At 42.4% G+C, this 22,714-nt stretch overlaps 1 long non-coding RNA gene across 1 annotated transcript; it reads right to left on the bottom strand.

Annotated features, from left to right (window-relative positions):
* Nucleotides 1–8,333: 8,333 nt before the first annotated feature.
* LOC129037924 (uncharacterized) lies at nt 8,334–21,211 on the bottom strand. The gene is made up of 3 exons (XR_008503016.2): nt 20,965–21,211; nt 11,420–11,564; nt 8,334–8,715 (listed from the first exon to the last, which is right to left on the bottom strand). It is a non-coding gene; the product is annotated as an uncharacterized LOC129037924 (long non-coding RNA).
* Between the last annotated feature and the right edge of the window lie 1,503 nt (nt 21,212–22,714).

The raw sequence follows: 22,714 nt of genomic DNA, 5'->3' as shown, positions 1-22,714 counted from the left end.
ATAAATGCAATAAAGTTTGAAAATAGTTCACATTTAAAGAACTCATAACAAAGTCCTCATAAAAAAAGATGTTCTTATGCCAACAAGTAATTTAAGAAAGTCTCCATCCTTAACATAAATAAAAGGAAATGTCAGGTCTGTGTAGTTAATTCATTTACAGGTAATTTATTCAGTGTGAAGTTTAAATTATTGTTTCTTATTAAAATGTGAAGCCAGGCACAGTGGCTCATGCCTATAGTCCCAGCACTTTGGGAGACTGAGGTGGGAGGATCGCTTGAGACTAACAGTTTGAGACCAGCCTGGGCAACATAGTGAGACCCCAGCTCTACAAAAAATTAAAAAATAAAAAAAAAGCTGGATGTGGTGGCATGTGCCTGTGGTCCCATCTACTCAAGAAGCTGAGGCAGGAGGATTGTTTGAGCCCAGGAGTTCAAGACTCTAGTAAGGCATGACCGCGGCACTGCACTCCGGCTTGGGCAACAGAGTGAGACCCTGTCTCTAAAATTAATAAAAAGATAAAATGCTAAGACTTTTGATCCAAGCAGAGTGTTTTAGAGCACCTGGCCCTGAAGGGAATTTGGTAACCAGGCAAAGGCAAACCCCCACCTAGAGCCATGGAAAGTTATTAAGGTTAAGGCCAAGATTATTTTTAGCCTCAGATTTTAAAATATTCGTCAAGATTATTATTAGCCTTTAAGCTTAGTAGCCTGAGGCCAAGATCGAGGTGGGAGGGTATGTGACTGACAGAGATCATCAACCATGTGAGGTAGGTTAAGGCTTAGCCTTTGGAATCAGACTCACTCAGATTACAGTCCTGACTCGACTTTGGGCAAATCACCTGGCCTCTCTGAGAGCAGTTTCCTCATCTGCAGAATAGCGATCATAATTGCACTGACCTCTCAGTACGCGTGTGATGCTCCTGTGAGATTATGTTTGTGAGGTTCTGAGCACAGCTCCCCTGAGGATCCTAATGCTCATTCAGTGAGGACTGAAGGATATGATGACGAAACATGCATGTCTCATGACTTCTCCAAAGTCAGCACATTACTAAGAAAATAAAACCGTGCTTTGTGGTTTCTGCAGTGTTTGGATACCAGTGGACCACAGGTGACGGATGAACAAGTGTTTTCCCTCTCTCTCTCTCTGTCTCCCCATCCCCCATCCCCACCTCCACCCCGTGCCTCTGGAAGATCCTTGCTCTCTGCAGTGCTGAGGCAGCCTCCCATTCATATAGTGATTAATTAGGACAATTAATGTCATATGGACTTTAATTAGGACAATTAATTAAGACTATTAATGTCATAATAGGTCAATGTCATTCTAGGATGCTTTTGTTGTCATGCTAACTAGATATGTGTACCAGACACTATTTTGAGAAAGGGCAAAATATACTTGCTTTACAGTGGAATTTGTGTTGGGTGGGCAAAGTTTTGTTAGGCTGGAAAAGGGACATACCTTCCACTGGGATGCCCCAAGAAGGCAGGAGTTTTCAGCAGGGAGAAGATGGCCACCCTGGCTTATTGTTTCAGGGAACTACTCTCAAAGGATGCCTTCTGGAAAGTGTGATACTGGGAAGTGCTGATTTTAATGCTTGAAATTTGTTTGCATGGATAAACATGAAATCCACCAACAATGGATTTTATTACCCATTGATCAAGTATCTGTTTAGTTAATTCGTTTCATTCATGTAAAAATCAGCAAAAGTAGCTGTATCCACCGGCTGGCTTTGTAGGGCTGTGAAGGATAAGGAGGGACTTCAGGGGTTCACTGAAAGTCATTGAAGGCAACCCAAGGGAAGCGAGTTAATCCCAAGGGAAGCGAGCCGGTCGGTGCTGTTTTAAATCTGCTGTCAGGTTCACTCAGTGGGTCTGGGCAAGGCAAGCCTGAGTTTCATTCTAGCTTTTTCTGGAGTCCCTCCTTCCTCCACAGCCCAGCACTCTCCCTGCTCCACCTTCATTCTCCTGCCCTCCAGGCAGCCCATAATCCCCCCACCCCAGGAACCCTCTGGTTTCACGGTTCCACTGCCACAGCACTGGCCCACCCTGCTTCCTTTCCCACATTGTGGGCCACACTTCCTTTCTCCTTTTAGCAACATTTCCCCTGTCCTTTGGCCCATTCCAGCCATTTTGCTAGGGATCTAACAGCTAATCTGTGAAAAATGAAGTATAAAGGGTCAATGAATTACCTGCCCTGCCTTTAAATACAAATATTTGTATTTAAAGGGGGTAGGGAGATACCTCTTAGAGAAAGCCTCACTCCAAAGTAATGACTATCCTTCCTCAAATGGGTACAAACGAATTTTTAGTGGGTGTGTGGTGGCAGTGAATTTTGGGGTCCCTCAAATCACACCAGGCATTCAGCCATGTACAGGGAATGATGGGACCTAGAGGCCCTAGAGATGGGTTCACACAGCCAAGCTGGCTTCATGGGCCCAGGGCCTGCTATCTAGATCCAACCCTCCTGGCCACCCACTTCAGTCCTGGTGACCTCCCATGGAGGATGTGAGCCAGGGACAGCACCAACACAGCCCACGGGAGCCCAGGAGAGCCAGAAAGGGGAGGGGCCCCTCCCAGCTTCCCTTGTGCTCAGCCCCGGCTGAGCCCAAGGCTGGCACCACTCCCGGCAGGCAGCTGCTGGAAGAGAAAGGCATTGGCACCCTGAATGTGGTGTCTTTGTGCGGCCAGCCACAGCCCAAAGAGCAAGAGGCTTGGAGGGGGCTGGTGGGGTGGAGAACAGAAAGGTCCCTCCTCCCTCCCCAGTTAAGCCGACTTCCCATGTGGCTGCCTGGAATTCCCCCGTTAGTTGCTCCTTTGTGTTAAAACACTGGCGTCTCTCATGGAGAGCTGCATAGGGACTGGCAAGGCAGCTGGGGAGGCACAGAAGTGTGGCTGGTTCCTGCTTCCCACCCTTCCTAACCTCAGTGTGGGCGGTGAGGGCAGCAGATCTGGTCCTCAAAGGGTCGGTCCCATGGTGTGTGGTAGATGTACCTGACAGCAGTAACTGGACTTGAGTGCACCCTGAGAATGACCCTGCATGGCAGACACACCTGGATGTGTGTTCAGAGTTCCCAGCTAAGGAATCCAGGAGTGGCCAACCCAGGGCTCCCTTCTGTATCTATAAGGAACATCTGAGCCCCTGGCTCCTCCTGTGGGATGCTGAGCATACAGGAAATAGAGGCCCTTTGTTTTGGGTTGCATGAAGGTTGCCGGGTGGAGGTGGTTAGGGGAAGGTGCTAAGTGAAAATGCTATGTAAACTACGTGTCTTTTGCAAATGGTTGTAATTCTCCTGTCCAACCTCCACCACTGGACTCTCTCCCATGTATATAAACCCCCAGTAGAACCCCATGTCTCATTCGCTGGCTCTGGATCTCTTCTTTGACCTCTTGAACCTAGTGCCATCCCCACTGAAGTTGAGAGGGGTTCAGCACAACTCAAGGAACCCAGCATGAAGCACCCAGGGCACCCCTTTAATCCTCCTGGCAAAGGACGGGGATGGACCGAGTGTGACCGCACCCTGGCTGTCCAGACCTGGAAGCCTCACTTCCCTCCTTCTGAGTGGCCTCTGGAAATACAATTAGGAGAATACTGAGGTGCCACATACAGCCTGGAAGGGTTTATTTCCAAGTTTGGTGTTTCTATGAAAAAACAACACTGTGGTTGTTCCTTGGTGAAGTCGCCTTGAGAACTGGATAAATTCTAAGTGCTCTTAGTCATCTCTTCCCTGAAGTGCCGAGTTACTTCTGCAGGTCGGGATCTCAGACCATTCAGCCGTGATTCCTCTCGGCCCTACGCCATCCTTCCCTGGGGTGGAACACACATTCTGTTAACTGATGATGTTGGGGTGTCCTTTGAATGGACTCTCTGAGAAAAAAAAATGACTCCAGTCACCAAGTCTTTAGGGAGACTCACAGGCCATCCATGGCATCCCTCCCTCTGCTTGTGGTGTTTCTATCCATCACCCTTTCACACTACACATCTTGCCTGGGAGATGAGAAAACTTAAAAATAAGAAATGGTGCCACATATACAAAATTAGGCTCTTCACAGAGTGTTTTAGAAACTAGGGAAAAGGAAACTTCAAAATGACTTTTTATGCACCCCGCCTCCCCGGGAGGCCTGGTTAAGGTGAGCTTTGAGGCAGCAACAGCACCTGCAAAATCACAGGTTGACTTGCAGCAGGTTTGTCACAAGATGGTCCCCTCTGGGGCAAAAGGGGCTGGAACAAGCCATGAGATGCCAAGAGAGCCTGTGAACCTGTTGAAGAAAATCTGTAATCTAGAGACCAGAGGAAAATGCAGTTTCAATGCTGGCATCCCTCAGCATCTGTCTTGGGGTGCGAGGAGCGGGGTGTCCCTAAACCATGGCGATATGGTGCATTGACCTTGGAACATTTGTAATCCCTTGTAAGAGGACTGCCACAAATCTCTTTGTGACATCACAAATATCCAAAGTGAAGGAGTTCTCTCAAGCGTCTCAATCAGAGATGTTTTTCTTGGGGCCAGAAAAACAAAGGAAAAAGCATGAGCATCTCTCCTGGGCTGTGCGCACAGCTCCACTGCCAGTCCCAGCCGACACGCAGGAGCCACAATGGAGAGGCCGGGGTGACCTCGGCTCACGGCTCACAACGGGGCCTTGGGGGCTTGACCTTGGCAAGACCATGCACCCTGTGTCCCCTGAACCCTGAGTCCCTGGGTTCCCTGTCCCAGCCTCCTAGGAGGTCAGAGGTGGAGACTTTACTGACTCCTTCTGGGACTTTCCAACTTGGAAGCCAGGATTTTCTTCCTGTATATTACAATAATAAAAAATAATTACTGCTGCTATTGAATTTTTATGCTAACCACACTAGGTCCAGACATCTGCATTAAACTAAGCTGGAGAAACTTTAGTAAAGATTTTTCCACAGCTGCAAAGCTATGCAAAAACTAGAAAATGTCCAACAGCTGCTGCAGCCACGAAAATATTACAGGAATGAAGACGTTTCAAATGTAAGAGAAATGGCTGGTTATGCATATCAAAATGGCCTAGCCAACAGCACCTTCTCTTAGATAACATTACAAACATGAATAATGAGCCATTAGTTAGAACTACAAATAAAAAAACTTTCATTAATCATCCTGGATATTAAAGGAAGTTGGGGGGAAGAGTCAGTGAGGGCTCATGGAAAAATATGAGTGGGTGGGATGATGTTATTAATACCATTTCCCTGAGGTGGAATAAATGTCATTTTCCTGAGTTTGAATTTTAATAAAATTTCAATTTCTGGAATATTGAATGGATGCAATAAGGATTATTTAGAGGTAAGTGAATAATGCCATTTCAAATTCTGCAAAAGGTTGCTACTGCTGTGAAGCCAGATTGTGAAAGTGTGGTCTGCCACTCATTTGCTTGCCCAGATATCCATTTACGCAGTGTGCCATGAGAAGCCCAGGCTAGAAAGGTAGAAGCATGGAATTCCACTGCATTCTTCCATCTACAGCCCCTGGTATATTGAGGCTGGTACACTCTCGTGGTATAGCTATCTGCTTGCCAAAGAGGAGCTGTTGAAGTTTTCCCAGGACTCCGTATTTTGCAAAGTGCCTGCCAGTCATCAAGAGCTTGGGATATGGGCCCAGGGCCACAGCTGACCTCAGGCCCCTGCTGCAGAGGGCCCCACCCTGTCCCTGTTGTGTGGTTCCCCATCCTTTTCTTCTTTCCCCTGTGGCAGAGATGCCAGCAGAGCTTAAAGTTGACACAGGCCTCAGAGTTATCTGATAGGGACATCCATTATGTCTTGACTTCTGGATTATTGATGGCCAAATTTAGGATTGTTAAAACCTTAGAAAAATTAAATTTAATGGAATCTAGTTGAGCAAAGAACAATTTATGAATTGGGCAGCCTCCTGAGCTAGAGTAGGCTCAGAGAGACTCCAGCACAGTCACGTGGTGGAAGAAGATTCATGGACAGAAAACGGAAGTGAGGTACAGAAACAGCTCGATTGGTTACAGCTTGGTGTTTGTCTTTTTTGAACATGATTTGAAAAGTTAGCCCCTTTAATTGGTCCAAAACTTGGTGACTGGCATAAGAGTAGTTTAATCTGTTTACACATCTAGTTATGTTTCAGTTTACTATGTGTCTAGAAACCTTTAGGCTGGGCTTAAAATATGAAAAGAGTCAGCTTTAGGCTAAACTTAATTTAACAAGAAGAAAGATGATTTCTGGGATTTCCTTTCTTTTCTTTTCTTTCTTTTTTTTTTTTTTTTTTTTTTTAAGAACTCTTGGCCCTTCTGTGCCTGCTTTTATTTGCTTTTTATTTTTTTTTTAAGACAGGATTTTGCTCTGTCACCCAGGCTGGAGCACAGTGGTGCAATCATAGCTCACTACAGCCTCCTGGGCTCCAAAGCTCCTCCTGCTCAGCCTCCTTACTCCCTCCAACCCCCACTGCCCACCCCACCCCCAAACCCATTGCTGAGACTATAGGCACGTGCCACCATGGCTGGCTCCTTCTCTGCCTGTCGGATCCTCTTCATCTTTCCAAGGTGACTGCAAATCCCATGTCTTCAGTGAAGCTCTCCTGGGTCACTCTAGCCAGGGATGCCCACTCCCTCCTGTCAGCTCCTGGAGGTCTTATTTCTTCTGTAATTAATTTGAGAAACATCAGATCTAGTTGTAAATTTTTCAGTTCCAGAGTTAAATCTTCAACAAGATTGGAAACTTCTTGAAAGCTAAGCCCAGGTATCACATTTGTTTAAAACCTGCCCTATACTGTCTACTCTGACCCCAGCACACACACAACACTCACCCAGGCATGTGCACACATACACATAGCCCCCAGATGGATGGGAGATAATAAATCCTTACAAGTGGTGCTGATGACTCAAACTGCTTTGCAAACTGTAACCTGCCTAGACAGAACTGATTTATTAAGACAGGGGAATTGCAATAGAAAAAGGGTAATTCATATGAAGCCGGCTGTGCAGAAGCCCAGAGTTTTATTATTACTCAAATCAGTCTCCTTGAAAACTCAGGGATTGAAGTTTTTAAGGATAATTTGGTGGGTAAGTAGGTAGGGAGGCAGTGAGTTGGGAGTCCTGATTGGTTGGGTAGGAGATGAAATTATAAGGAGTCGAAGTTGTCCTCTTGCGCTGAGTCAGTTCCTTGGTGGGGGCCACAAGACCAGATGAGCTAGTTTATCGATCTGAGTGGTGCCAACTGATCCATCCAGTGCAGGGTCTACAAAATATCTCAAGCACTGATCTTAGTTTCGACAATAGTGATGTTATCCCCAGGAGCAATTTGGGGAGGTTCAGAATCTTGCAGCCTCCAGCCACATGACCCCTAAACCGTCATCTCTGATCTTGTGGCTAGCACTACAAAGGAAGTCTAGTCCTCAGACAGGAAGGGGGTTTGTTTTGGGAAAAGGCTGTTATCATTTTTGTTTCAAAGTTAAACTATAAACTAAGTTCCTCCCAAAGTGAGTTTGGCCTACATCCAGGAATGGACAAGGACAGTTTGGAAGTTAGAAGCAAGATGCGGTCAGTTAGGTCAGATCTCTTTGACTGTAATAATTGTCTGAGTTATAATTCTTGCAAAGGCAGTTTTAAAACAAGCATGCCACAATTTGACATATTATAATGACAATTTTTGCAGAAGTTTGCTTACAGAGTGTTGTTTTTATGTAGTTTTGCTACCTTACACTTCCATATATTGAGCTGTTACTATGTGCCAAAGACTACCCCAAATTCTTTACAAATGTTGTCTCATTAAGTCTCACAATATCCCCACGAGGTATGAATTTATATGAACATTTTTTAAACAGCCAGCTATGACTCAGAGTGGTTAAAAAAATTGCAGGTAATAGGCGGTGGGGTGGGGCTTTATGTGTATTTGCATTTACCTAGCTAGACCAATACACAAGGTGCAGTCAGAAAAGGGGAGGGATACAGGAGAAATTCCACATCATCCAGATACATTTCCATGTGGGATAGCAGGAAAAGCACAGATCTGGGGTCAAATGGTTTGGCCCAGGTGTGGCTTAAAAGTTGTATGAGTTTAGGCAAAACCTTAAATTCATTTGAATCTTCGTGTCTAGATTTCTTATTCTGTAAAATAACTTACCTACCCTACATATAGTATCCACACTATAAAAAGACTGACTCTAGTTCCAGAGTTTATTTAGAGTCCTGTTGCCTTCATGAAGCAGTCTTGATTTTACAATCTACCCAAGGTACTAAAAAATTTATGTGAGATTTGATATTTTTCTCTGGATACTTTTCACATCAAACAAACACATGTTCTAACTTTCAGAGGCTGAAACCCCAAGGCCAATGAATCACAAGGGGAATGAAGCGGTCTGCTTTTCAGTTTTCCTCTCAATTTTTATTGCAACCACCTTTACATCATGCAGAGGTTACTACAGGTTCTGTCATTTTCATTTTAGATTTTTATATATAATTTTGAATTTTATTCCTATTTTTGTTAGAAAATAATTTTTCCTCATGCAATGCCACTTCCAAGGCAGTACACATTTGAACTGGCAAAGTCTGTCATACTGACATTGATGTAATAATTTTTTTAAAATCACTTCCAAGTCATCCACCGAAGTGTCAGCAATGACTGGCATACCAACGCAAATAGAGGATGAACAATGAGCCGCAGAGAAGGAATTGGGAAGAGCATTTTGGAGTCCATCAAGATATGCGTGCTTGAGTCTTGCTGTAACTGTCTCTGTCTCTTTCTCTGGTAAAAATAAATAAATAAATAAAGCACAATTTTGAGGGTGGGGTGGAAGTGGAATTCTTAAAGGTCTGCTGCATGCACAAAGGACTTAACATTTGTATTTTTCCTCTGAAAATAGACAGCTAAAGTCTTCAGAAAATGTGCTGGGACAGAGGCCATTGCTGAGCTCAGCTGTTGAGGAGTCTGCCTGCCCCAGCGCACGCCCCACACCATGGTCATCCCCAGCTCCATCTGTCTGGTGTCCTGGCCCTGACCTGGCAGATGTCATGGGTGAGCATGAGAGGGGCATCCTGGCAGCTGTGGGTTATTCTAAGAAGAATTGTGTCACTGCGGGAGAAAGGTTGCCCCTGATGGCCAACTTGTGCTGGTTTGCCTAATACTTTTCCCAGTCTGAAAGTCTTGTGTCCAGGGAAACCACCCGCAGTCCTGGGCAAACCAGGGTGCTTGGTCCCCTTCAGAATCACCTCTATCCACGGAAGCAGCACCCACCCCATAGCCAAGGGATGCACATTTTCAGCTAGACTGGACTCAAAATTTGACTGTTTTTCAGATAAAACTATGAGCTAAAAGATTTTCAGGAGTTGCTGTCTACTCTTAGTCATAAAAGACTTCCCTTGCCTTCTTCAATCAAGATGATGCCAGAAAGTATTTTTTTTCTGTGGTGCCTATCCTCACCCCACCACCATGCTTGGCTTTTCCTAAGGGTCTTCATCGGCAACAAGGATGCACCTTCTTCCTTCCCATATGCAGTTTGAATGATCGGAATTTGCATAACTCTATTGTCTCTGGTCAAAGACATTTATCTTCGTGTATGTTTTTCAAGGATAATATCTTAAAATAATGTTCACCTTCTATCAGAGCATTTCTGGTCAGACCCGGTTCACATTTGCATTGATCGATGGCTATTTTAGAGCAACTGTGAAACCCCGTTCTTCAACCCTCAGTGGTTTTGTTTCTTTAGCCTTCCAGTGGGACAGTTTTCCTGTGCCACCAGACCAGCACCTGGTCAGAACCCGGTCAAGATGCTTTTCTGTATTTGTAGCTTATATTGTGAACCAGATCACACTATTTTGCCCCACGTGATCTGGCCTCTGCCTCCGGCCTTGTCCTGATGCCCCGGCTCCCAGCCTCTTGCCTGTGTCTTTGTCATCTCGCACCCACTCTGGAGACCCAGGATTTGATGCTGCTTCCTGGGGCTGACCTTGCCCCTCCTGAGCTTATATTTGCCTCTTGTTCTTCAGAGCACCCCCCTCCCTGATATCACTCAACTTCCCTTGACACATGGCAGGTTTAATTCTCCCACATGGAAAAGGGAGTAAGACATAGAATTTCAATGTGCTATGCATAAAAATGAAAGATACTCTCTAACTTACTTTCCAGGGTTGCCATCTTCACCCTCTATTCAAACACTGGTAAAGGAGAACCGGGACACAACCTAACATCTCTCTGCGAGTCATGCCATGTTGAAACGGGACAGGAGTTTTCCCTTATCCCCCTCACAGGGCATGTGATGGGGGTGTGGCTTGCTTCTTTTGTGCCCCAAAGCTCAAACCCCTAGGGGGAGCAGGCAGACAGGCAGGTCGTGGCGCACATGGGCTCCAACCCCAGGGCAGTGTCTACGGTTAAGTGTTTACAGCTCTGGAAGCCTCAGTGGGTGTGTATTACAGTGTACTCTTTCAGCTTAGCCATCCGTAGGCAGCTTGTGTTAATCAGCTCAGTTAGACCCTCTGTCTTATCACAAGGATGGAGGGCTTTCTGTATCCCGGGGTTCTTGCCCTAGTGTACCGAAAAAATCGGGTCACATGTGGGCTTGGAGAATGAGTGCAAGGTTTTATTGATTGGTGGAAGTAGCTCTCAGTGGATGGATGGGGAGCCAGAAGGGGGATGGGGTGGGAAGGTGGTCTTCCCCTGGAGTTTGGGCTGCTCAGCAGCTGGGCTCTCCTCCAACCGCCCTTGGCCAAATTTCCCTTGGCATCCACATCATTTCACCATCAATGACCTGCCAGCATCTATTAATATGTTCTGCTGTTGTGTTTTTCTCAATGTCCAGCTGCTTGTGTGTGTGCCTGCTAGGGTGTCAGGGTTTTTATAGGCACAGGTTGGGGGTGTGGCGGGTCAGAGTGGTCTTGGAAAATGCAACATTTGGGCATGAAAACAGGAGTGCCTTTCCTCACCTAGGTCTGTGGGCACAGGCCCAACAGTGGAGCCCTTGCCAGGGACCCTGCCCTTCTCTACTCAGCACTTCCCTGTCCCCCTCCTGTATCAGCGTGGCCCTAGGTAAGTCACTTCATCTCTCTGGCTCTCAACTTCCTTGTTTTAAACAGAGGAATAAAAACCCAACACATAAAATTCCTAGGACATTAAATGACAAAATATTTATTATAAAAGCACCTGTAAACTCTAAATTATATACCAATATATTACTATGTTTAATAAGTTAAATTACCATATAGGATGAAAAATAGACAACTATCTTTCTTAGTAAGGTTTTGGTGTTGACTGATGGGATGCAGGAGCCAACAGCTTCTTGAGAGCTTTGCTTTTATGTTTTGAAATAAGAGTTGAAGAGCGAGTCAATGCATTTAGGAAGAGGAAATGGGGAACAGACACACTACTTTATAAATAGTAACAAAGATGTATTGAGTTAGCCTCCCATGGTGGGTTGTTAAGTTAGAGACATAAGTGAATGGTGTAACAACTCAACTGTGCTGGTGCAAAGGCTCCTAAGAAAGAAGTCCACACACAGGTTCATATTTTAGTGCGCATCCAGTCCCTGGCACAGAGAAAGCTTGGGATGGCATTGAGGGGATGCAGTGGGCTAAAGACAGTCTTCTCCTTCCAATGGAAACCTGCAAGAAAGGAAAGAGCCTACACATTTCTCTCCATGAGCTTGGAATAGGAATTTGCAAGATATCTAAAAGCAATAAATATTTGGTGAGATTCACTCACTAATATGGTTTGGCTGTGTTCCCATCAAAATCTCATCCTGAATTGTAATTCTCACATTTCCCACCTGTTGTGGGAGGAACCTGGTGGGAGGTGGTTGAATTATGTGGGTGGGTCTTTCCCGTGCTGTTCTCGTGGTAGTGAATGAGTCTCATGAGATATGATGGCTTTACAAATGGCAGTTTCCCTGCACAAGTTCTCTTTTTGCCTGCTACCATCCATGTAAGACATGACTTGCTCCACCTTGCCTTCCACCATGATTGTGAGGCTTCCCCAGCCACATGGAACTGTAAGTCCATTAAACCTCTTTCTTTTGTAAATTGCCCAGTCTCAGGTATATCTTTATCAGCAGCGTGAAAATGGACTAATACACTCACCAAATGATGGAGGGTCTAGTAGACATCTCAGAAATCTGACAGGGGTCTCCTGCAGAGCCCCAGGCATGTTTATTCAGATGCAAATGGTAGGAGAAAAAATAAAACCAATAGCACTTGTTCTGTTTGGATTTTCAATGAACTACTAAATACAAGGTCTGAAAATTATTAGTGACACAAATACCTGGGTAAACTGAGCGCTCAAGGGTCATTTTAAATACTAGCCTACATTAAGATTAGCCTCTAATTCTTCTGCCTTAATTGTAAAATTATTGGCTATCCACCTGATTTTAACTAACAACTTCATAGGAGCACCGTATTTATTAGAAACAATTCCAGCTCCAATATCTAACTAGTCAGAATATCTGACTAAAAATCAGTTAAGCCATAAAGTAGTTTTTAATTATTTTACATAACAAGAAGTTTGAAGATAAGCTTCCAGATTTTTGCAGGGGCTTAAAAATTGTTGTTAAGAATACAGACTCCTTTTGTCTCTCCCATCTTCAGGATATGAGTTTTGCATCCTCAAGCTTGTCCCTCAACATTACAAAATAGCTGCCACAGGTTTAATATTACATCTTTGCATGGGTACATTTATTGTAGGAAGGGAAAAGAAATGTGATGAAAAAAGGGATTTCTTTTTTATAACAGAGAAAAATGTTTCCCAGAAGATCCCCTTTCCCTGACCCAGTAGACTCCCTCTACATCTCATGACCACATCAGGGCCACAGCCACCTCCAGGTGCAAAGGAGTGGGGAAAAGACTCCTTTCATATGGCAAAGAGGAAAGCTTGTCATAATTGGCCTAAACCAATCCTGAATCATTGCTGGAAACTTGTCATATTGCCACCCTGAATAAAGTCAGGGTTTTGTTAGCAAGAACGAAGGACTGAGATAACTATGGGTAGACAAAAGCTGTTACCAAATCTGAATAATGCAGCTCCAAGGCTTTAAATTCCGGTGGCAATGCAATCACCTTTATTTGGTATCAAGTAAACTATATGTTCTAAAGATCTGATCTTTCATTAAATGACAATTGTGTGGGAATTTAATGTTTGTGACCTGACAACACAATTTGAAATAAAAGCAAAGGACATGGATTTGGTGCTTTGGGCCCAAAATAACAAGACTAAAGGAGAATTTAGTAGTGTATCTATCAGGTATCTCTATATAGTCAGAGCTATGAACAAGCTATTCCAAATTAATCCAAATGAGTTACTCATACACATTTCAGCTCTAGTTATGTATTCTTATAAGACAATGTGATAATAAATTTTAGTAGAATATATCTGAGGAATAAGATAGGCAGTTATTTCAGAAGTCTGCAGATTAACACAGGACAGAAGGAACGGTTTCATAAAAACAAATGGCTTGTAAAACCTATGTTAATGAGTAGCTGATCCCACAGATTAAATGCTATAGGAAATTGCAGCCCAAAAAAGCAGAGGCTATGATTTGTCCCTTTAAGGAGACTAGACACCTTGAAAAACCATGTTTGTTTTTTATTACATTAGTAAGTAGTCAAGAAAATTCAAGCACTTTAACAAAATGCATAATCATTATTGGAAATACCTCTAAGAATTTCTTATTTTCCCTTTGCCTTGCTTCCCTGAATTAATGTTTTGCTTTTCTTGCTATAGCATATCCAGTTTTTAAACCATCTCCAGTCCTGTCTGATGTGGCTGGTAGTGTATAAACAAACAACTAACCAATCAAACTGAAACCTCATGTATGGTCAGTGACATTGTGAATATAAAGTAAAGTATTTCCCCTCCCCTTTTATAGGCCATTTGAACAATTGTGAAAGTTGTTCTTTGTGTGCATGAAGCATACCTAAAAAAGTACTGAAAACTGGAAGAATATGTTCTCACTCCCAGAATGGCCATGTGAGCTGCTGCATGGCTCTTCTCCTCCATTAAACACACATAACTGGTGAAAATATAAAAGGCAACAACAACCATCTGAAGTTTCTGGAAATTGCTCTAAGGGCACACAGCAAATGCAGAAAATTTGCTCCAGACTGTCTACTAAAATTCTGCAAGAACAGTAAGAGTCTGGCATTTGAACCTCAACCCACTTCCTCCTTTCTCTCTCCTAGCTCAGCACAACAGAGACTCCATCCCAAGTGAGTGCAGCCAAGAACGCAAGATCCTTCTCCCCTCAGTTCTCAATCGACGGCTGCAGTATCTTCCCAGGAAGGGCAGGCTGCCAGCATTTCTCATCCTCCCCAGCTAAGAATTGCAAAGTCTAAATTCCAGTCGAGCGCAGCTGGGTCAAGGAATCCCTTCTTCCATCCATCCTTCAATCAGCCATAGCGCGCTGAGAGTACTGGGGTCCCATTTGCTCTCATTCAGCTTGTTCATAGGGCAGACTCTGCTCCAATAGGGAGCAGTCTCCATATTAGGAGAGATAAGCTGGGAAAACCAGAGGCTGCCATCTCACCTGGTGCCCTGCTCCTAAAAGCAGGGAGTCACCACTATTCCTATCCTCAGCTACGGAGCCATGGCTCAAAGATTTATCCCAGACGGAGAGGCAAGCCTTCTAAAGCTTGCCTTTGAAACACAGTGTGGGGAAGCTCGAGCCTAAAGACACTATCATAAGCAATGGAATATTCAGGGTTAAGCAATTAGGAGGAGACTTCACAAGAGACCCAAGCTAAATAATAGACCAGTTCATTTATGAGAGAGAACCAATTATAAGACATAGCTATGACGAGCCCTTCTGAGGTCAGAACAAACCTCAAACACTGACTTCACACCTACCCCTGCAAAAGAGCTGAAATTTAATTGAATCAGACTGTGGAACAATTTATATCAGGGCATTCTTGTAAACAATTGAGCAATCAGCAAGCAGTTAGTGGAGCCTATCAGCTGGCTGTGACAAGGGAAAGAAATAGTCAAAGAAAGCCCTGCTCAAACAACTCTCATCCCACCTGGCTGTACACGTTTCTAATTTTGCACTCTTTGAGAAGCAACATCAGAGGCCTCACACTACTGGGGAAATAGACATCCCTAGAATGGTCTAGCCAAGTCACAAAATAAATAAAGAAGCAAACAACAACAACAAGGCTCAGAGAGGGTATCGGTATCCAGCGTTACTATAAAATTTTATGTTCAGTTATCAACAAAAAGTTGTGAGGCAAAGAAACAGAAAAAGCATAATCTACACAGGATCAAAAGCAGGTAACCAAATGTGCCTGTGAAAGAGACCAGATGTGGGGTTAACAGAGCTATATAGGAGTAATGTTTCTATATCTCACTGGAATTAAGTTAGTATAGATCTGAAGTAAATTCTGATAAATTAAGACATATATGGTAAACCCTAGAGTAACTACTAGAAAATAAGTAAAAAGCATAGTGAAAGAAATTTATGTATGCGAAAGAAATCAATAATGGAGGAATAGAGGAACAAAAAGAACATGAGACAGAAAACAAAAAGTAAACTATCAGATGTAAACACAACTCTATCAATATAACACTAAATATTAGATTTGATTGGATAACAATCTAATAAGAGGCTGAAATCATCAGACTGGATAAAGATACAAAATCCAACTACATGCTGTCAACAAGAGACACATTTGAGATTGAAAGATATAAATAGGTTGGAAGTAAACGAATGGAAAAAGATATACCATGCAAACAGCAACCTTGTAGTGACTTTATAATATCAAACAAAACAGACTTCAAAACAAACCAAAAAGTTACTAGAACTAGGAATATTTTATAATGATAAAAGGGTCAATTCATCTAGAGAAAATAACAATTTAAAACATATATGTACTTAACAATTGGAACTCCAAAATCCCATGCAGTGAAAACAAACAGAATTGAGGGGATATATTCGTCTGTTCTCACACTGCTAATAAAGACATACCTGAGACAGGGTAATTTATAAAGAAAAAAATTTAATGGACTCATGTTTCTGTGCTGCTGGGCAGGCTTCAAAATCATGATGGAAGGCAAAGGAGGAGCAAAGGCACGTCTTACATGGGGGCAGGCAAAAGTCGCAATGAGAGCCAAGTGAAAGATGAAATCCATTATAAAACCATCAGATCTCATGAGACTTATTTACTACCACTCAAAGAGTGTAGGGGAAACCACCCCCATAATTCAATTATTTCCCACTGGGTCCCTCCCACAACACATGGGAATTATGGGAGCTACAATTCAAGATGAGATTTGGGTGGGGACAAAGCCAAACCATATCAGGGAGAAATAGACAATTCAACAATAGTAGTTTGAAGCTTTCATACTAACTTCCTGTAATGAATGAAACAAGTAGGCTGAAGACAAACAAGGAAATAGACTTGATCAACATATAAACCAACTCCAGGTAGACCTAGCAGACATCTATGGAAAACTCCACCCAGTAACAATAGAATAGGCTTTTTTTTTCAAGTGCACATGGAACCTTCTTAAGGATTGACCATATAAGATACCATAAAACAGCCTTCATTAAATTAAAAATGATTAAACTAATGCAAATTCTTTCTTATGACCATAATGAAAAAAAATTAAGAATCAATAACAACAGAAAGAAGTTTGGGGGATTCACAAATATGTAAAAATGAAACAACATATCTTAAATAACCCATGAGTCAAAGAAGAAATCATAAGGGAAATTAGAAAGTACTTTAAAATGAATGAAAATGAAGACACAACACACCAAAACTTGTGGGATGAAATCAAAGCAGTGCTTAGAGTATATAATAAAGAAGAAATATCTCAAACTAAAAACCTAACCTCCCGCCTTAAGATGCTGGAAAAAGAACACCAAACTAAAACAGCAAACTGAAGGAAAGAATCGTAAAGATTAGAGTGAAAATTAATAAACTAAAAATAGAAAAATAATGGAGAAAATCAGTAAAACCAAAAGTTGGTTCTTTGAACAGATTTTTTTAAAATGACAAACCTCTAGCTAGGGAAGTATATGTATTTCAAGAAAATGTAATCAACTTTCAATGTACAATCTATGGGGTTTTTTAATGCATTCACAGTTTTCTGGATAAGATATAGTATAGGCTGTGAAGCTGAAGTTCATAACATAAATCATAACTGCCTGATATAGTAGCATTATAACTAGCTTAAACAATCACTGTGTATGCATCTGGGCTCTTAATGGGATTCTTGGAAGTTAGCAAGAATGAGATAGAGGACAATTCAGACCCCAGTAGACTGCTGAGCCAGAACAACTTGGAGGTATTGGCCATCCCTGAGATCCTCTGATTTTATAAATATCAGCGAAAGGTTCACTTACCCCAAATCTTAATGTCTCTTGTTTCATAAATCTGTTTTATTAAGATGTCAGAAAATACAGCAACATTTAATAATAAAACTTGTTTTTAAGTCCCAGGGATTGATCCCTGGGTATTGTTTAACTTGGCCAACGTTGGTGGATTTATGACATAAGTGAATATTTGGGTATACAATGTAGCCACCAGGCACATCTTTAGGAAATACAGATAACGGATAATCAGCTTGGAGAAAGGCTAGAAGTTAGAAGATCACTAGTGGTCTTTTCTGAGCATTTCAGGGACTATTTGGCCAGTTGCTTCACCACAGCTAACTGCATTACTCTTAATTGATTGTCCTGTTTGGGAGGAAAATATGATTCATAGCTGTCAACTTCTGCAACAGAGGTAAGGACTTTTTCTTCTATGTGTCCCTAGCAGTTTGCATTGGCCTGACACACACAATAAAGGTTTCCTGGCCTAACAGCAATGACTGTAATTCTAGAGTGCCTATGATGTGCCAGCCAGCGGTCATGTATCTTTGACCTTTCCAGGGCTAGCATGGAGCTATGTGCCTCATCACGCATCTTCATCCTCTTATCGTCATCAGGAAAGGCTGAATGCTTGCTTGAATGTGGGAACAAGCCCTCCTTGAAGTCTAGCAAGGTAGTTAAAAGATTGCCCGGGATGATTCCTGGCTCAGCCACCCTACCTGTCTAATCTTGGGCAAGTTATTTAATCTCTCTGTGCCTCAGTTTCTTTGTCTGTAAAATGGGGTCAACGATAAAACCTACCTCCCAGTTTATTAAAAGATTTAGTGAGTTGATGCTTGCCAAGCACTTAGAACAATGCCTGGCAGATAAGAAATGCTATGTGTTTCTTAAATAAATAAAATTAGTCATTGAGTTAAATCTCCATTTTACTACTTGAAAAAAGATGAGCTTGCTCCAAACTTCACAGTCTTTTCTGCCAATGGGCATGTGCTTCTACAAGAGGGAAAAAGGATAATGGACCCTGAATTTCCTGATATCCCCATGGAAGCAAAGGCCTTCTGCTCATGAGCCTGTGTTCACCCCTACTTGGGATGTCTTCTCCCAAGCACTGGCTTGGGAGCAGCCCCAAAGTTTCCTTCTCCCAGCAAGCCATGCATTTTGCAGACTCAGATATTTGATGAGTATTTTGCCAAAGCAGAAACATCCCAGTGAAAACTAATGACAAAGACAGTTCTGCCACACTCTGTTGCCTCCTCTAACTGGAGAAGACGACAAATAGCACACACAGCATCCCTCTGAAACCCACCTATGTGGGTCTGAGCTTTCACACAGCTTTCATAGAACTCCCTACAGTGTCCACAGGCCCCAAGACACCACTGCCAAGGGCCCCCCCGACCCACAACCTCCTAACACAGTGGCACGCCATTTTCATTTCTGCTGGTCAATGTGACTGCTTCAGTTCCTCCAGTGGGATCCAACTGACCTTTGATATTCTTTATACTCTGGGGTACATTTGCTGTAAGGGTGTGAACAGAAGCTCAGTAAAGCCCAGATAATACTCAAAGCATGTTCTGCTAAATTCCATGCTCCAAGGGGTGCCAGATGTAGCAAGAAAAAAAAAAAGAATGCCAAGTTAAATTTGAACTTCGGATAAACAACAAATAACTTTTTAGTGTATGTTCCATACAGTATTTGGGAGATATCCATACTAAATTTTTTTTTGTTTATCTGAAATTCACATTTAACTGGGCAGCCTGTATTTTATCTGGCAACCCCACATGCTGGAGAAGACTTACAAGGTTAGTTAGTATTTGGTGGTGGGGGGGGGGACTGTCCCTCTCTACAAATGATTTTTTACCAGCAGGCCAATGGTAGGATTGTGAATGAGACAGCCCAGAAGCAACTGCAGAGGGTCATGCAGAACCTCTGTGTGGACAGCTTTGCTCTGTGCCATCCTGGGGCAGAACCAAAATCTCACCTACATAATGGAGGTGATCTTTACTTCTGTTTATTTACTTGTCCTGAAGAACTCTTTAGGATTTCAAATGTACTTGAATTCATCATGAATCCTCCACAATGGCCACTTTCAGGAGGGAATTCAGTGTATGGAGTTTTCTTTGACTCCAAAGAATTGAGCTTAAATAAAGTGACATTCACAAAAACATGCTTATGTATTCATGCATACGCCTTTGTATATTCTCTCTTATACCCACTCTGGCTAAGGCCAGTGTTTCCTCATGATATGGTTTGGCTCTGGGTCCTCACCCAAATCTCATGTAGAATCGTAATCCTCAATGTTGGATGAGGGGCCTGGTGGGAGGTGATTGGATTATGGCGGTGGACTTCCCCTTTGCTGTTCCTGTGACAGTGAGTGAGTTCTCACAAGATCTGGTTGTTCGAAAGTGTGTAACACTTCCCTCTTTGCTCTCTCTCTCGCTGGCCATGTGAAAATGTAACTACTTCCCCTTTGCCTTCCGCCATGATTGTAAGTTTCCTGAGGCCTCCCCAGAAGCAGAAGCTGGTGCGTCCTGCAGAACTGTGAGCTAATTAAACCTCTTTTCTTTATAAATTATCCAGTCACAGGTTCGTCTTTATAGCAGTGTGAGAACAGACTAATACACCTCAGTAATATTAATAGTAGGCTAGTATTTAAGGCTGTTGTAATATCTCTGTTAAAATAAGGACAGCATTCTGAATAATTGAGTTTGATCACATGATATGTGATGTTTAGGTGCCCAATGCTGGCTGTAGTTAGTAATCAAAATTTACCTAGACTATACACATGGTAAAAGTCAGGTGGCTTTCTGCAGGGTGGAAGCAGGATAGGAAAGAGGAAAGAAGAAAAAGCAAGGAAAAATATACAGAAGCAGAAAGAGAAAAAGTAAAATAGAGAAGAGCATGCCCAGTATCTAATTTCTCAACAGGTTAGATACGTTTTCCTTTAACAATTAAACTTTTAGTCTTTTTAGACTGAAGGTGCGAAAATCTTTGAAGAAATAAAATCAATTTAATCAAATAATCAGTCGTTTGGGAGCATAAATAAATAAAAAATTAAAAGCACAACTGAATGCAAACAGCCGTCCCAGAGTGTGATATAGCAATTCTCTCTATGGTTGATACATTTATCTATAAATTAATTAGATTTTATCTCCAAAAGTGTTTAAGAACATTATATATTTATGTATGCATCCTTGAAAATGATTATGGAAACAATGATCTATCCTGAAGCAAGAATTTTTTTGTTTTGTTTTTTCTTACTCCTCACCATCCTCTTTGGTGTTTATCTGAAATTCATGTTTAACTGGGCAACCTGCATTCCTGTAGAATAGTGAACCAAACAACAAAAATACCTGCCCTTGTGGGGCTTATCCTCAATCTTCCCTGTGTTGCTCGCGCTCTGATACAATCAGCTGTATTTGACTACCAAGCATCAGAAAAAAAATTCTTTTTTTTTTATTCTGATGCTGGTTTATGCAGAGCTGGCTTCAAGGCCTGGTGACCTGTGCATTCAGGCAGGACCTCCTGATCAGAAGGGTCTTGCTGTTACCAGCCTGTGAGTCTTAATAATTTTGTACATGCAATCCCTCCTTTTCATTTTCTCCTGAACTCTGCAAAGTATGTAGCCAGTCCCAGGTTTATGCATTATAGTATAACAAAAATATCAAAAACAATAATTGCAGTTCCATAGAGAACTTAGAACTTACCTCCTAAGTGGTTTAAATCTTTTGATATCTGGGATCCCCAAACCCCTAGGAAGTCAGAAGATAATTTTTTCTTTAATGGGAACAATGAAGTCTCAAGGTATTAGGTCCGTGTCTAGCTAAAAGTCTGTTGGGGCTAAAATCCACCTTTCCTAAACCTCACATCACATTTCTCAAACTTAATTGCTTCATCCTTGCACTTTCCCAGGTCTTTCTGTTTTCTCTCCCTTGTCGCAGCTGAGGCTGTCACTAAAACCGCGGCCCTCTCAGCTCTGTCTTTGCCATTCTTTTGCATTCAGTCTGGATCTTTATCACCTTGAAGGCATAGGCGGCACTTCACAGCCAAGCACATTTCAGTCATCAAGTTTTGTATGTTTCCCATGATTGTGGCATATTTCTACCTCATCTCCTAGTTAATAGAGGACAGGAAGAAAACAGGCTCACAGGTTACGTGCATGAAGGGATGAAGTGGCAGGAGAAATGAAGTCTTCCTAACTCTGGCCTCCTGCTGCTGCACAACCCAGGCCAGTGATGTGGCAAGTCCAAGGGGCACATGGCTTTTCAGTGTCATTGTTTGAGGAAGCCATGAGTGGTTTAGCTGGTGGCCTCTGCTTCTTTTTCTTTTGAGTGCTTCTGAATACACGACTGTGCTCTGAATACACAGCTACCACTGCCGGGTAAACCAAGCCACAGCTGTCCTCTTCCAAGGTTAGGGTCGCTGCTCAGCAGGAGCTGATATGCTACAAGGAATGTTGATCTTCTACTGGTAAGATAATTTCCAAATCTTTAAAGGTGAATTTAGAGTGAGGGGTCCCCTTACCTGTGGTATTTAATCCATCCTATCTTAATGTCTAAAACCTTATCATGCTTTCTTGTCTGTTTGTGTTGTTGCTGTTGTACGTGTGTGTGCGTGTGTGTGTGTGTGTGTTTAAAGGTCTTGGCACAGATGCCATGCTCAAAACATGTTAACTGGATTCAAATCTATATTTTGATTAATCAGAATTACATACCTGCATAAACACTGCTCTTGGAAAAGTTTAGAAAAGAGTTTAGCCATCTGTTTTCTGGTTTTCCAGTTTGACTTTCTTTTTTGTAGTTCTGCTGAATGGTATCATTCTCATCCCTTGGCAATGGTTTTGTAGAGTTATAGTTTCTGGTAGGGGAAGGGCTTCGGTTCTAAAGTTAGTGATCAGATTAAACGCAGGTGAGATGCAACACCAGCATATCGTAATTATCTTATTTTCTGCTTTGCGGTCCCTAATATCCAGTTAAGTAAATCACAAGGATTCTTATAATAACACCTATCTTCTCCCCCAAATAAAAGGGAGTTATCTTCCTTTTTTAAAATAAAACTCCACAACTTTATCATAGAGAAACAAGCCTACTGAGCAAGATCACTATAATCATTTAAATATACAAACGCTACAAAGGCAAATACTTCACCCTCCAGCCCTAAATTTAACTCTTTTATTTTTTCTGAAGCTCTAAACTTTCACTCTTCATTTTCACACATTGAAAGCAGTCCCAAAATTTTCAGGAACAATGGCAAGTTTTCAAACATTTCCTAGAAAGTGCGTAACCCTATCTTTCTCTTTGATCTACTATACTTAAATCGGCAGATCAGTGTGACACTTGCAAGGCCAGGTATTTTTATCCCAGTTCATTCAAAGGTGGACCAGAGATAACACAGCTTCTGGGCTTGGGGGGGTGGTGGGGGTAGTGGGGGGAAATGTGGCAGGAGAAGCTACAAGAA

The sequence above is a fragment of the Pongo pygmaeus genome, chromosome 5, assembly GCF_028885625.2.
Source record: "Pongo pygmaeus isolate AG05252 chromosome 5, NHGRI_mPonPyg2-v2.0_pri, whole genome shotgun sequence".
NCBI classification, from domain to species: Eukaryota; Metazoa; Chordata; class Mammalia; order Primates; family Hominidae; genus Pongo; species Pongo pygmaeus.
The sequence above is the reverse complement of the archived record's forward strand: the minus strand, read 5'-3'. Positions and strand labels throughout refer to the sequence as shown.